The 16,899-nt window shown below is 40.8% G+C and overlaps 1 long non-coding RNA gene across 2 annotated transcripts; it reads right to left on the bottom strand.

Moving 5' to 3' along the window:
* Positions 1-229: 229 nt before the first annotated feature.
* Positions 230-3,444, bottom strand: LOC119918721. Of its 2 annotated transcripts, none has more exons than XR_005447489.1 (3): positions 3,367-3,444; positions 525-609; positions 230-370 (listed from the first exon to the last, which is right to left on the bottom strand). It is a non-coding gene; the product is annotated as an uncharacterized LOC119918721 (long non-coding RNA). The 2 variants fall into 2 exon arrangements; XR_005447490.1 differs by lacking the exon at positions 3,367-3,444 and adding an exon at positions 1,637-1,959.
* Positions 3,445-16,899: the final 13,455 nt, after the last annotated feature.

The raw sequence follows: 16,899 nt of genomic DNA, 5'->3' as shown, positions 1-16,899 counted from the left end.
TGATGGTAATGCTAGATGAGAAAATTCAGTAAACCTGAAAGTGATATATATGTTATTAGTCAATCCGACATTTATTTGAAGGGACTCACATGTGACATTCAGGGTGACCGAGGCCCTAACTGTGTTATTTCTGCTCAGGTGGCAGGTGAAAGTGGCACCATTGTCTTCATAGATGACGGGTGTAACACACACTCTGCTGATACCGTTCTTATTTTCTTCCTTCAACTGACGGCAGCGCCATTCCTTAGCCAGACCAACTCTTCATCGTCCTCAGTCTCACTGCCAAGACAAACCAGAGACACAGTCTTCTCCAGCTCTGTCTGTATAACACCCTCACTGCTGAATTCTGGGACAGATTGGATCGTGACACCTTAGGAAAAAGGGGGAGAAAGTTGAAACTTGAAGGGCTAACTGAAGCAGTGAAAGCTTACATTGAACAAAAGTGGTGAGAAAAAATCTTTTATATGAACAATTTAACAGAGGTCAAGAAGTCAGTTAAATTCTTGCAAACCAAACATGCTTACCTAATGTCTGGGTTGCACAGTACAGGAGCAAACTGAAAAGAAGGGGTCTGATCATCAACTTCATTTTGCTCTTCATTTGATAAACCTGAAGGTAATTGAAAGATCATCATAAACAGCATTCATATAGAGTTTATTTAAAATTCTCTAAAAATCTTCAGCAATTTTCAACAGAGAAAAAATAAAGCTAGAGCTCTAGGCGAGTTAAAGAGATTGACTAAAATTTGCTTCTATTAATTAAATCTTATTTATAGGCCTTTTTATATTGTGTTATTATATTGCTTTGTTTTCATTCTTAATGCCTTTAATTTTTCATGCAAAGCACTGAGCTGAATTGCCTTGTTGTTGAAATGGGGTACACACATAAAATTGCCTTGCCTTGCCTTGCCTTGCCTAATATTCTCAGTTGTTTTCCTCAAACTTGTTAGCCTACCAATCATCTGTGACACAAACAACAATACTTCACACGTTAATCATCTGTGCTTTTACCTTCAGTATTAATTTCCAATTTCCCTCCTCTCTTTCAGTCAATCAAATTGTCTTTGTGAGCCAAACCTTTGTCCTGTGCCCTTCTAATAGGCCAAAAACAATCAAAACGTTGAACAGGCTTTCAGAATACTTCAAAGACACAAAAAGGCTTCAATTCCTTTTCTGTATAAAGTGCAATATGCAATGCATGACATTATGTTAGCTAAGATGACAAAGCAGTTAATCCAATTAAAAAATCACAGCACAAGAAGTAACAGAATGCTTGTGTCATCTCAAATTTTGTGCACAAGCGATGTATCAAGATGATAATGGATTTTTAAGCATCGGTTTAGGTAGTCAGGAAAATGCTGTGTGCAAGACATTTTTTGTAAAACATAGAAAACCTCACACAGATACTATTTATACGATTTTTATAGATTTTTTATACTACAGTTGAAGTTGCCTCCTTTGTATTCTTCCATTGAGGCAAGTCATGCAGCACACACACAGTACCAATGCTCTCTGGGTTTATATCTATACAATAAACTATACTCATGAACTACACTAAAAAATGTAGGCAATAGCTCATAGAGTTGTGTATTCACACATAAACGTTTTGCGTCCTGAGGTGATCAAGAGGTACTTACCTGACCGTGACTCTTCCTTGTCTGTGTTTTTTTATGATGTTCCCTGTGTGTGAATATGAGGATGTGGAGGACTAGTCAAATTGACAGTAGCTCTTATATGCTTCACATGCAGATGAGGACACTTTTATAACCCCCCCTCGCTGTTTCTAAATGAATTTCTCATCATTCTGCTTGCCCGTTCCTTTCCACACCCTTTCAACCCTCCCACTCCTGATTTTTTCTTTTTTATTGTTTCATACTTATAATGTGCAAACACAAGGAACCTTTTTATTGGCTAGTCAAGACACTAAAACCTCTTGGGTGTGGGTGCAAGGATTAAAATACACATTTTACAGGCTTTTTTCATATTTACTTTTAATAGTTAAAGGTGTTTAAAGCCTGTGATGCATTTATACTGCAATGTGCTCATGTACAATATGGGCTAATCCATTTGTTGATAAAGCAAGTCACTGTGGAAGCCAACAATTACTTTTAAAACCTTTTTAATTTTACTTCTGCCAGTTGTCTGTGCATATAATATTTGTATATATTGGATTCTTTTTTATTTCTTTGAATTTTAAAATCCAATTCACATTATCTGTATTTGTCCCACTGTGAGAAGAGAACTGCGTTCAAGCTACTTTGATGTTCCTGAATTAAAAATGTGACAATAAAGATTGGGGGATTATTTCCTTGTGCACTCTTCCCGTTCTCCCAAATGCTTGACAGTAACCAAGAGACCAAAATAATGTGTGTATTGATAAAAAACAAGTTCTAATCTGCATCTTTGTCATAAACTGATTACAAAGCTGTGAAATACCCAATGCACAAGTGCTTTTACATTTGCACTTTAAATGTTATACACATTACTAGAGGTGGAAATAAACTAATACATTTACTCACTTTACTATAGTACTACTTCATAATTTTGCCATCCTCATTTCAGGAGGATATATTCTAGGGCTTAACGATTATTGTCATTAGCGATTATTCTTTCGATTATGTTCTTGATTAATCAACTAGTTGTTTGGTCTATAAAATGTCAGAAAATGAAAAATGTCAATCACTGTTTCTCAAAGCCTAAGATGACGTCCTCAAATGTTTTATTTTGCCCACAACCAGAAGATATTCACTTTTTCCCTCTTAAACAATTATTCAAACTGATTAATTGATTTTCAAAGTAGTTGGCGATTAATTTAATAATAGTTGAAAAATATGCTGCCTTCATTTTGCAATAGCATTATGCATTAGTAATAATTAATAAGATAACAATATACCACTGACAGTAGACAATATTCTGCATAATAAGTACTTCTACCTCTGAAACTTTAAAGAGGTGGTATTATGGTTTTTGTCTTTTTCCCTCTCCTTTCTTGAGTTATATACCTTTTTTGTGCATGTAATAGGTTTGCAAAGTGAAAAAGCCCAAAGTCCAGCCCAAAGGGAGTTCCCATCTCCCACAGAAAACACTGCTCTGAACTGCTTGAAAACAGCTCGTTTGTAGTCCAGCCGCTTCCCTTCCATCCCTGTGACGTCACAGGGATGAAAGCTACATGCGCCTCATATAATGCTCGCCAAGCGGCTACTTGGACACGCCCACAAAAACACCGGTGGAAAAACACCTCTCCCCTCCAAACACTAGCTACCCTCCAGGCAGTCAATGAACATAAAGTTGTTACTGTGATGTAGAGACAGAGCTCAGTTAAAACTTTATGGATGAAAGATACTTTTGTTACAGATTAATAACTCACCATTCTTGCTCCAGTCTATGTTGCCAAGCTTGTCGACAACATGCACAGCTGAAACAAAGTTGTGTTTAACTTCTCATTGGCCCGCCCTTCTCTGTTTCTGATTGGCTAGTAGTCCTTCACTAGGAACTGCGCATATGCAACTCCCAACAAAGATCCTTTAGAGACAAGATGTATCACTCCATAGCTAAAACGAAGTGTTCAACTCACTGGGTGAAAAGAGGAGTTGGTGCAATGTGCAGTATGACAAAAAATATGTAAAATATAATTTTGAAAATGAAACCATGTAAACCTATTTTGGTACAACCCCTAAATAAATGAACCTCAAAATTAGCATGATATGACCACTTTAAGGAAACGCATGAGTAGCTGCATCATTGCAGCAATTTGCATAAAAACAGATAAGGTAAAAAACCTGTTCTGGTGCAACACCTAAATAGGATTTTGAACCTGAAAATGAGCATAATACCACCTCTTTAAGTTAATTTTGCTGATAATAATGTTGAACTTCGCACCTCGCTTCATTCTTTATTTAATGAAATGAGGTGGCTCTGAATAGTTTGATGTATACTATTAGAAATGTATTATTTTGGGGGTAACAAACCGCAGTGACTTCACTCCGCATGCAATAACTGATTGTTTTGGCTGATTCTTTCTTCTTGGGAGCAGCGGAAAACAAGTATTAAACACATTGATATATCATCACCTTTAAAGTTGATTTGGTTGCTTATTTACAAACCTTGCAGTTACGGACAAACATTATCATTAACTTGGAGTCATGTCTCTGGCTACATGGCGGATTTAAGTTCATACCTGTTTCTCACAATGTGACCAAACATGAATGTATATCTTTACATTAGTTCCAAATAATGTATCAATGAAAATAAACAATTTAGGAAAATCAAGTCTCACCACTTTCACTGCCAACAGGTTATTTGACATGGGGTTAGGCAATACTGTATAAGCAGTGCATCTAAAACCAGCTAACTATGTTCATTCCTCAACAATCCTGTGGATGCTCAGATTCTACACAGAGCGTTTACACCACCAGCCCCAAGGGTCTTCAGAGACATAAATGATCCACAGGACTTCCCTGATGAGTGTCTGTGGGAGAGGTACCTGTTCAATAGGCCCAGTATAGTTTACCTATAGATACAGTGTGTTAGTATGGTGTCAGGCCATCACAGCCCTCCAGAACAGATTCAGCGCTCCTTGCCAACTCTTTGGAACTCTACTGGAGGGATGAACACTATACCTCCACAAGATAAAATTTACATATACCACCTGAGTATAGAAAATAGAAAGGAAAACAAATATACCCAGACAAAAGGACATGCATCATCAGGGACAGTCACTTACATCACTAAATTGATTTGAAAGTTTATATCATATCATTTGATGTTGTGTTGTGATGGTGTGGTAGAGCAGTGTCTTACATGTCTCACCAAAAATCTTCCATAGGTATGAAACTGGGTTGAGATCTCCTGACTTTAAAGGCCGTAGCAATTTATTCACATCATTTATAAACTATATAGTAATCACTGGTGCACGTAAGCTTCTGCATTCGATACCTCCACTCTTAATCAGGTTGTCCCTAACATTCACCGTAGCGAAGCCAACCAAAGACCATTGCATGTGAGACATTCATTGTACTGTGTTAATGATGCAGAAGGTCTTGCAAAGGCGGCTATATACTGGAAATTAAGAAGGATATACCTCACTCTAAAGCAGTAACTGAATATTTTCAGCACTTTCCCTAGTCATTTTGAAACACGAAGAATCAAGGAGGCGTTTTATTAAATTGCAGGGAGGTGACCCTTAAAATAAATAAGTAAAGTAGCCTACAGGCTGAGCCTCTGTTTTAACTTAATACTCTCCTTCAGGCTTCCCCAGTGTTATGGGCACAAGTGACTGTACTTATGAGTGTATGGCGGGGTAATCTGGACCTGTAGAGACAGACTGTCAAACAGAAATCATTTCCCAAACTAAATGTACAGTTACAATGTCCTGGGTGTCAAGCTGAATAGTAATAATTTAATCTGGATGAAATGTGCACACCAGTGATAAAAGATCAAATTAATTTTGAAGTTGTGGCAGTTGTTTACATAATTGTGCATTTCAATGTCAACCTTTCACAAAGTAACAACTGTACTGTTAAAAAGTTTCACTTTACCTTATCAGCACCGATCGATGAATTCAAAAAGGTGCAACATCATTGAAGGTCACCTGCTGTCAGATGATATGCAATGGAAGTTGCCTGATATACAATATCAAAGCAAAATGGCCCATCTCTGTCCATGATTTAAGAGGGACAGAAGCTATCCCTCTATGCTGAACAGACAGAACTGCAAACAAGGTCAATTATAACTTTTTAAATCACTGGAAGGATTTATATTTGTGAAACTTTTCTCAGGTTGAGAAAAGTGATTTTCAGTGTCCCGGAGGTAAACCCAGATGCTAGAAACCTTTTTGGGGCATGTGCCATTATTATTGGACTGAATAAGCGTCATCTTTGGGTCCGGTGTCCATGTTTAATCATACGTCCATGTGGCATGTGCACAATGCAATATTTTTAAAGACTGGTGTGAGTTAACGTTGAAAAGACATGGCTGAATTGTGGTAATGGAATGCGTTAGTGTTACAGTTAACAGTGGCTCCTAAACTTTGGACTTAACTCTGGACACCTTTAAAAAAACCCAACAATTTTGCTTAATCCAAAACACGTTTTATAAACTCAGACCGCAATCAATAAGTCAAATGCTCTGACACAAAATCTGATCTCTGTAACGGTCACATTACTGTAATTAGCATGGCAAATCATTTCATCCAACTGCATTTTTTTGTTTGAATATGTTAGCCGTTTCTTGGCAGTCTCCCAACATAGCTTACAACAGCTTTTCCTGTTTCTTGAAAGTGAAAAATTTGTTTACTTCAGTATTTTAATAACCGGAGTTTGTTACATCACTTAAATTAGGCCGTAGCAAAATCTTTAATCATAATGGAGAAAAAAAAACTAGTCCTGCTGTTATAAGTCAAAGTTTTGGTGTGGCATTGCCAATCGTTCAGATGATGAAAACAGGATTAACATTACATTTTAAAAGCTGTGTACAGCCAGATTAAAGAAGCAACAACTGTAACATATGCAACTGTAGGAGAAGAACGTGCTCTAAATGTGATCTTGCACATTGACTAGCTAGTAACCTACGTATATATGCTAGATCCATTCAGGGATGTCTTTTTTCTTACCACACACAAACACGTGCGTTTGCTCTTATGTCTCATTGACCTAATTCCCTAGCCCCTTCCAACCTTAATCCTAACTACACACCTAACCTGAACCCGAAAACCAAGTTTTAACCCTCAAAAAGCAGTCTCTACCCGTGCAGACCTGAATTTGTTCCCACGATGACAGTCCTCATGGGTTAGTGTGCGTTCAAGTTAAAGTCCCCACCGGGCAGAATAGCCAAAAACTGTACTCAAGTAAAAGTCCTCTGAACAATGTTTTATTTCTTCCAATGTAAAGGATGCATTTGTCAACATAATCAGGAACCCCCCCCCCCCAAAAAAAAACCCCCACACACTGTAATGTTTAGCCCCATGGTGGAAGGAGGAGACATGGAGTTCTCCACCTGGTGCTTCAATTTATTTTTTCCAGATACGTGGAAAGTGCAGTTGTGCAAGTGAATTATTGCAAAAATATATCAGATTAACAAAAAACCAAATGAGGAAACTAAGTATAAACCATTCAAATCATCATTACACACTGAGATAAAAAAAACTCAGGCCCTGACTATTGGGCTCTAGCACATGTGCTCTTCCAGGCCAAAGCTGTTCTCACGAGGAGCCTCTGCCTCCTTCCTTTATACCAGACGCCCCTCCTACAAGACAAACCAAAGTTAATTGAAAATCAATTAACCACCATTATGTTATCCCAACAGTCCAAAACATCTCTGGCTACATCAGCTATAAAACCAGAAATGAAATGTTACATGCTAAACAAAAGCTTCTCAAAACAGCAACTTTAAGGTATTCCAGTACACCCCTCTGTACTGCCTCACACTTTGACCATTCCAGGTCTTCCCCCTTATGACTCCACACTCCATCACTTCCCGTTTGCCCCTTCGGCCCAGATCCCTGCTTGAGGATGAGAACAGGTGAATAAAAACATTTGGATGACCTTAGGTAAATCTAATAAACTAAAATAAATGACTTGAAATGAACTGTGTATGTGCTGTATTTATCTAACCATGATTTCAACTCTTCCGACTAGTACTTAAATGAACTGAAATGACAAGCCATGTGTCCAATGATGCCAGCCCATATGCTAAACGTCCTATGATAATGCTCAGCTAAGGTTAGCTTAGCATGCTAAGACCAATACTACTGCTGGCTTAAATGAAGGCATGGGGTAGCCCCATGACACACATTGTTCAATCTGAAAGAAAACACGATTAGAAACTAAACTCACATGTCCATTTCAAGGAAATAGAGACAAACATCTAAGTTTTTCATAAACATAGGATAAAAGTAAATTAAAATTCTTACCAGAACTGCTGCCCCATGTGGAAGTGAAAGGGAGTGCAGTCCTTAAATAGTGAACAAGTGAATTAGGAATGAAAGGTGAAAGCGGGAGCCAATCAGTGAGAAAAGGAACTAAAGGGAGTGAGTAAAAATAAAGATACTACAGCTGCCCCTAAACTTCTAGTGAGAAATGAGAGAGAATATACCCAACCATAATTAAGGGGTGTCATTAGGTAGGGCAGGAAGTGGGATCAGATTAGCCACAGGTCTAATATAGGGTTTGTCTTTAACTGACTTCAGCTGTCCTGCTGCGGCCATCTTTGCCGTGTAGGAGGCGGGTCACTTTTCCTATAGGCCACAGGGATCTTGGTAGCAAAGAATCATCACCACAATGGTGATTAACTGCAGATTTGGACTGTCCTTTTGCCATTTGTGCTGGTTTTGGAGTACTGGTAGGTAAGATTTGGTGTTTCCAGAAATGATCAGCAAATCTTTGTACATGGCGCCAAAGTCTTCGACCAAGGATATCAGAATCAGGGTAGGACACTAGGAGTGATGCATCGTGTCGTCCCATGATAAGATTGGCGGTGACTGTATCCACATCTGCGATATTTGAAGACATAAGTGGTTTTGAATTAAGAATTCCTTCAGTCTCAATCAACACTGTCCTCAGAACCTCTTCAGTGACCATTTGTGCACCAAATAGTTGCCTTCAGAGTATTCTTAACAGAGTGTCTCATGCTCCCAGACCAAACTGGGGTGCGTGTGGAGGGTTGAAATGGATTTTCCTTGTTGCCAATAGTGACTTGAGTGGGGGGGGGGGGGGGGTTATTGAAGGCTTCCTGTAATTCTTTGCTTCCTCCTTTGAAGTTGGTCCCTTGATCACATAAGATCGCAAAGGTGCCTCTCCGAGAAGTGAATCGTTGAAGGGCCATGAGGATGATTGAGTACTGCACATCTTCAGATGGGTTATCCTTCACATGTTTCTGTAGGGCATTAGTCGCACAACAGGTGCTGGTGAAGCATACCTTTAATGTCACCATTTATTGCTACAGCATGTTGCCTGTAGCGCAGCAACACACCAAGGAGTGATGGCCTGAGGATTGGTCCTGTAAGATACTTACTGAGGCATTGTCCTTGCAAAGTAAATGCGTTACCATATGATGAGGAATGTACCAAGCTTCTTTGGTGCCGTAAACCTCCTCAGGGGTCAGTTTAGCTACGTAGCCAGCTTGCTCCAGTTTCGATAGCTGGTCACAGTAAGAGTTTGCCTTCTCTGGATCTTTGGCCAACCGGGATTCTGTGTTATGGAGTCGTGACATCACTGCATATTGAGGAATGTTCAGAAGAGGAGAATTTGCTAGCCTGAGAAGCGGCATAGTGGTTAACACCATTGACTTGAATTCTCTTCATGCCCCGTTCTCCTCTGCCAACGACTGGAATGAATTACAAAAAACCCTCATGCTACAGACCCTCATCCCCCTCACTGCCTTTAAAGTATGTCTATCTTAACTCTTGTCCGATCTCTGTACATGCTAGGTCTCCTACCCCTCTTGCTTTGTTTTTGCATACCACCTGTAATTAGAACTCAACTTGCACAAAGTGTTTATAGATCTCTGTACTATCCATCTATATCTTGTGATTTTTATTGCTGCCATACCATTTATGCATACAATCTGACCTACCTCCTTCAATGGTCAGCACCTGCACCAATTGTACATACTGCACTTTAAAATATTCTCCTTTACAGACTCATTACCGTTTTACCGTATTGTAATTTGTACTATGCATTTAATGTGCAACTATGTTGTTCTGCACATCTACACCTTCTTGGCCAGGTCACTGTTGCAAATGAGAATCTGTTCTCAATCGGCCTACGTGGGTCAAATAAAAAATTTAGAGCTCCATGGCTTGTTGGTACAGGTAAAGCATAGAATTTCTAGAGTTTTTCAACATTGTAGCGCAGTTCATCTGCAGGGGAACTGAAGGATGTAAATAGACACCGGACAGGCTGTGAGGATTTTGAGACTGAAAGTCTCTTATGGGGCCTTGGAGTGTGCATCCTAGGCAGGTTTTGAACCTGCAGGTGATCCAGAAGGGCCCAGTCTGACTGGAGCAATGGGAGTGATGAGGTGGATGTGATCTGAGCCTATGAGCAGTAGTGGTGATGCCCTTTTAATGGATGGTAATGGGGTGCCTTGTAGATGCTTGCATTTCCTTTGAGAAGGTATTACAGGATAAGTGCGGTCTGAAAGCGTGAATTGGCTTGCAGTAAAGGCATGATTGAAGGTGAAAGTCTTCCCAGGGTGTGCGACAGGAGAAATCTGACAGATGAGCCATGAAGAGTTTCAACATCTTGGCGGACGGTTCTGACTAACAGTTTCCGCTTCGCTATCCAGAGCTTATGAGCAGTGGAATGCAGAAGAATGGTACATTGAGAACCATCATCAAGTACTGCATATGTTTCTAAGGTTTTCTTGCCATTATGGAGAAGTACATTCACAACTTTCAGGAGTACACTATTGCAGTCACTGGGTCGGTCAAGATACAGTGTCCTCACAGCAAGACCAGTATGATTGTTAGATCTTTGATTTACCTCATGTATCTGCAGATGTCTTCCTTTACAGGTGGCACAGGATTTCTTTAGGTCACACTTTGCAGCTTGATGGGTCTGAGCCAAGCGCCAGCAATGTTTGTCCTTTATCCAGTTTAGCTTCTGATCCTTTGTCATATCTGTAAACTTAGGACAATTGCTGATATGATGTTCAGGTGATCTGCAGTATGCACAAATTGCTCTGGACTTTGGAAAAGGTTCTGAAGATAGCATATGTTCGCTGGGTTTGTATGCTCCATGTAGGATTGTCGTCGAAGCGGGTATAAATTTGCGTGGGTGTCTGAGTGGTAGATGATATGGGAATTTCTTTCTGTCTGACACCGGGTTTCAATTTGTAACCAAGATGAGAATATAAGCAGGTCATTTCAAGGCACCTTGGCTCCTGTAGACATGCCGTTTAAAGCGATTTGAATGTTCTGCAGGAAGCTTCTCCAGGAGACGATCCACATGAGCTACAGAGTTCTGCTTGTCCTGCATCTGCCATTGTACTAATCAGACCAACAAGTGCTTGTACATGAAGGGCAAAGTTATCAAGAGCATGACCGTCACCTGCTGTGAGGTTGGAAAAGGAAGAGGTGTTTAGGAGTGAAGACCGGGCCAGGTTTAAGGAGTCAAAGTACAGGTTTAGTAAGGTGGTGTGAGATGCTAAACAGCTAGCTGTATGCAGAAAGACTACAACACCAGTTCTTAAATAATGACTGCTTCTGTCTGGAGAGGCTTCAGACAGATCACCAGCTACAAACCCAAATCCACCATCCCCTGTCACACCACTGATCAGCCACAGTCTCCCCCACCTACTCCCCCTCTTACCATCCTGAAGAGGAATGTCAGACTGTTCAGGAGGCAGAAACCTTGCAAAGCAGCTGGACTGGATTGTCTCCACATCCACCCTGAAGCACTGTGCTGCTCAGCTGTCTCCGGTGTTCAGACATTTTTAACACCTCACTGGAGACATTCCATGTGCCAGCAATGCTTCAAAGTCTCCACCATCATCCCTGTCCCCAAAAAACCAAGGACCACTGGACTAAACGACTTCAGACCTGTCGCCCCGCAAAGTTTGTGGACTTTGTGTTGAAAGCAGAGCTGTCACCACCATCATCCTGGCCCTGCTTCAGGACAAGCTCTCTCAGCTGAACGTGCCCGACTCCACCTGGATTACTGACTTCCAGATGGACAGGAAGCAGCACGTTAAGGCGGGAAAACATCCGACTCCAGGACCCTCAGCACCGGTTCCCCTCAGGGCTGTGTTCTTTCCCCTCTGCTCTTCACCCTGTACACCAACAGCTGCACCTACACTCACCAGTCTGTCAAGCTCCTGAAGTTTGTGGACGACACCACCCTCATTGGGCTCATCTCAGGTGGGGATGAGTCTGCCTACAGGTGGGAGATCGACCATCTGGTGACCTGGTGCAGCCAAAACAGTCTGGAGCTCAATGCTCTAAGACAGCGGAGATGGTCGCAGACTTCAGAAAGAGCCCAGCCCCACCCTCCCCAATCATCCTGTGTGACTCCCCAGTCACCACTGTGGACTCCTGCTTCCTGGGCACCATCATCTCCCAGGACCTCAAGTAGGAGCTGAACATCACCTCCATCATCATAAAGGCCCAGCAGAGGCTGTACTTCCTGCGTTCATTCCTAAAGACAATGATGGTGCACTTCTACACCGCCATCACTGAGTCCATCCTCACCATCTCCATCTGGTACGCTGCTGCCACCACCAGGGACAAGGGCAGGCTGCAGCGTATCATTCGCTCTGCAGGGAAGATGACTGGCTGCAATCTTCTGTCTCTTCAGGACCTGTAATATTGCAGCTGACCCCTCCCACCCTGGACACAAACTGTTTCAGACTCTCCCCTCTGGCGGGAGGCTGCGGTCCATCAGGACCAAAGCCTCTCGCCACAAGAACAATTTCTTCCCGATGGCAGTGGGCTTCCTCAACAAGGCCCGGGTCCCCACTGTCAGTGACTCTCATGCCCCCCCTCCCCAAACTCACACAGGCACTCTGACCCCCACACTTTACAACAACGCTCATCTGTGCTTTACGCTCATGTTGCCAACATTTGCACACAAACTTGTCAGCATTGTATTTTTTATATACACACACAATTTTTTGATCTTACTTTTTATATATTTTACTATGTTTTATGTGTACTGTAAGCAACAAGCCAAATTCCTCATGTGAAAATGTACCAGGCAATAAACCCGATTCTGATCGGGGAAGATCCATTACATTCCTAAACTCCTTCAAAGCCAGTTGCCCATAACGTTCATCAAGAGCATTGGTAGCTTGGGTGTACGGGTCAGAAGCATAGGAGAAGGCAAGAGCTAATCGCTTGGCTTGATCCACTTTCAGATGGTCAAGAAAGTGATATTTAAATTGCTCCGTCTCATTAGGGTCAAATAGGTTACCAAGTGCCATTCGTAACATCCTGTACTGCATTTCATCCTCTCTGATGAGATCTGCGAAAGAAGGGCCCTCAAGCTTGTAGACATGGTTCTGCCAGTAGGTGGTGCTGAAGGTTTCTGTTCAGTGGTCATTAGATATTGACTGAGGCTGGGAGGAAAGAGAAATAAGAGGCTGAGCAGGGTTTACAACCGGAGGATTCAAAGGCTGAACTTTGAGCGTGACTCTCTGCTGCAGGAAAACTTGAAGGTAGCAGGTTTTGTGAAGAAAGGATAGGCCTAGGCAGACCAGCTGAAGGAATTGCATCATTAAGGATTGACAAGTTAGGTAAATAGGGCATGACAGAGGAAACAGGATGACAGCTGACCTCTGGTGGACAAGAGGATGACTGACATGGTGGCTTAACCCTTGGAGATAAAAAGCCTTGCTGGTTTGCTGGAGAAGTTACTGGTACGTTATACACAGATTGTCTTCTACTTGTAGATGACCCAGATGAATGAGTAGATGATCTATTCATGCAATATTGAATAACCCTCATTGTCACTAAAGTCTCCATGATTTCAACCTGATCAGTAGGTACAGGTTCATCAAAATCAGTTAAAGCCTCAATGTCAGGCTCCTGTCTCCGTTAATCATCTTGGTCATCCTGGAACCCATGTGTGTCTGTTGTATGCAACATGCATTCTGTTTGACATGCAGCACCTTTAACTCTTGGATTTTGGACTTGATAATCTTGTAGATGGGTGGTGGTTAAAGAGTCCCATCTAATGGCTGGTAGGCTTAAGGACCATGTAAAGTAGGAGGTTCAAAAGGTACATTTACTATCATCATTCGGTGCATCGGTCAGAATGCATAGAAGTAAGCCAGGAAACTTGGAATATCCTCTGAACAACATTTTATTTCTTCCAATGTAAAGGATGCATTTGTCAACATAATCAGGCAAAAAAACAGACACATAATTTTAAGATTAAAAACTAAACTCACATGTCCATTTCAAGGAAAGACAAACATCAAGTTTTTCATAAACATAGGATAGAAGTGAGAGTAAATTAAACTTCTCTTACCAGAACTGCCGCCCCATGTGGAAGTGAAAGGGAGTGCAGTCCTTAAATAGTGTGAACAGGTGAACTCAATCAAGTCAATTAGGAATGAAAGGTAAAAGCGGGAGCCAATCAGTGATGAGAAAAGGAACTAAAGGAAGTGAGGTAAAGGAAGTGAGGTCTGTGAAAGGAAGTGAATAAAAATAAAGATAAATCGAGGATCTTTACTACAGTGGTCATCAAAATAAGTACTTGAGGACTAGTACAAAAGTATTTACTAAAAATGTACTTAAATAACGAGTAACTTCATGAGTAACTTAAATAAAATATAAAAAACAATGGCTTTTCCAATTGCTTTTCCCCCAAGTCTTTTATTGGATGTGGATGTGACTAGAATTATTAGACAAATAGTCTTTCTCAGGTAAAGAAATTAACATACACTTGCATTAATTTGTAATGAAATTACAAGTCATCATCTCCTGATTAGACAACCTGCCACATTTATACCAGGACAATATTCCCAGTGTGAATCCATCAAGTGTGATTACAAAATGAAACATTATATCAGTCACATCCACATGAAATAAGAGAAGTTTGTCTTTTTTGTGTGTGCATAATTTGATCTCTCTTCAACAGGCTATACCAATGAGCATGACTCGTTAAATGCATGTTCAGACACTGTTAGCTTGAATATTTACATTAAGGCAGAAAGCAGGAGGAGTTTTTAAGCATGAAGCTATTTATTATTTAACATATTAGCATTAACACAACAGACACTGCTCTCTGTCAGCTCAGTGTCAGCATGGTGTAGCCTAGCCTACAGACTTCACAACCGAAACCCGCAGCACCAACACGGTCTCTTCCCAGGGCATCCGATGCCAATGCTTTGAGAAAGCCTGACAAAGCGGGGCTGGCTGCATGGTGCAATAAATTTAAACCTGTAGCCTAAATAGTGCCATTTGAAAGCCATACTACCATGCTGTAGCTTCAGCCATTATTCTGCTATAACAGGGTCATGTCCATGCGTGACTGCGGTAAATAAATAAGTAGCGAAGTAGCGTGATGAATGTATCCAAATGTATCGGAGTAAAAGTAATGATTTTTCTCTTAAAAACTATTGAAGTTAGAGTAAAAGTATTGTTGCGTTTTTTCAGATTTTGAGAAAGGAGAGGCTCAGTCCAATTACTGCGGTAAATAAATAAGTAGCGAAGTAGCGTGATGAATGTATCCAAATGTATCGGAGTAAAAGTAATGATTTTTCTCTTAAAAACTATTGAAGTTAGAGTAAAAGTATTGTTGCGTTTTTTCAGATTTTGAGAAAGGAGAGGCTCAGTCCAATGAAAATTAACAAAAAGATTTAATTACAAAAATTTGTGAATAAAGAGATGGCATTACAGAACAAACAAATAACACTGCAGTGGACTGAAAAGTTGGTCCTCCGTTCAGATTTACAGCTTTCAGTCAAGTCCGAACAGACTGAGCTAAAGCTGCCTCCAGCAGTGGACTGAAAAGCTGCTTCTCCTCCCAGATCCACAGCTTACAGTCCTGATTCTCACAAAATGAATTGTTAATATCCTCCAGGTATGTGGATGGGTCTTTTCCTTCAAATGGCTCAGGACCATAGCCATTGGTCATTTGGTTACTTCTTCGTCACCCAATAAGGAAGGGTGTACCTTACTGCTCTATGATACTTTTGGTCGAACAAAAGAGCGCCAATTCCCAGACGTGAAACCCCCTTCAATCTACAGGATAAAACAGTCTTTTGCTCTAAACTAATCATGGAGAACAACAGGGCTTGTCTACAAAATGGTTGACACCCTGTCTTAAGTGTCAATGAAACAGTCAAAAAACTGTCCTTCTGGCACTAAACAAAGAGGTGTCAGTTTTCTTTACATTACAAAGAGGACAAACAATGGTTTAATCAACATTCTAATGCAATTGTCTGGCCTAAAACCCAGCAGGTTTACATTTGAAGAAGGCACTGAAACACTGGAGTACATTAAGTTTGTTGTAACTTTTTAAAACTCAACAGTATGATGCATTAAAACTACTCTGACAAGTACAATTTACAAAAAAAAGTTAACTGAGTAGGCTACATGTAACGTTACATTACTACCCACCTCTGCCAATGGGATACAAAAACACACACACACACACACAGACACACACACACACACACACACACACACACACACACACACACTTGTAGCCTCTTCAAATAATGTGTAAGCTGATAGCTGGGCTTGTGGCCGCTTTCATACTAAAGCTCATGATCTGTTTGATCACGCAGACTTTGTCATAGAAATCGGCTGAAGGTCAATTTGTTACCACAAATGATACATGTCAACTGTGCGCTTCCTCTACCTATCTAACTATCTTTTCTGAGGAGCTAAAGATGTGTGTTTGTGAATAAATCAGTATTGTTACCCAGACATGTAAGATACTTGTAGATGCTAGTGAAGTTACAGAGCTCTGTCAGGAGAACATAGATGAGCACAGGTTTTTGTGCACATGTGCCTATATTTGTTCATGTGACAAGTATATGGAGAGGGCGACCATGGGGATAAAGTCAGTGGTCGAAGTACACTCAGAGGCAGATAACACTGGTGCGCACACACACAAACACAAGTAATTCATCCAGGCCTGCAGAGTTTATGCCATCAGAGCTCTGTGTACAGCGTACAAACAGGCATTCCTCATAAGATTACCACTGATTACCCTGTAAGACCACACACACCCACACACAGTCATACTCCCACACCAAAATATGCTAATGAAACATGTTCACAAAGCACTCACTCACTAATTTAATCACTCACTGTATAGACAGTACAAATGCTCAGACACAATGTATTCCCTTCCTTCCGACCAAGAAACATTTATCAGCCCTGCTTTGAACCTTGTACCCAAAAAAAGGCTTTTGTTCTTTTCCACTCCATCTGTCACTCCCTCTGTTT

This window comes from Micropterus salmoides, unplaced genomic scaffold (assembly GCF_014851395.1).
Source record: "Micropterus salmoides isolate LMB-PRFRI ecotype aquatic unplaced genomic scaffold, ASM1485139v1 Ms_hic_scaffold_2385, whole genome shotgun sequence".
Lineage (NCBI taxonomy): Eukaryota > Metazoa > Chordata > Actinopteri > Centrarchiformes > Centrarchidae > Micropterus > Micropterus salmoides.
This window is presented reverse-complemented; position numbering and strand designations above follow the sequence as displayed.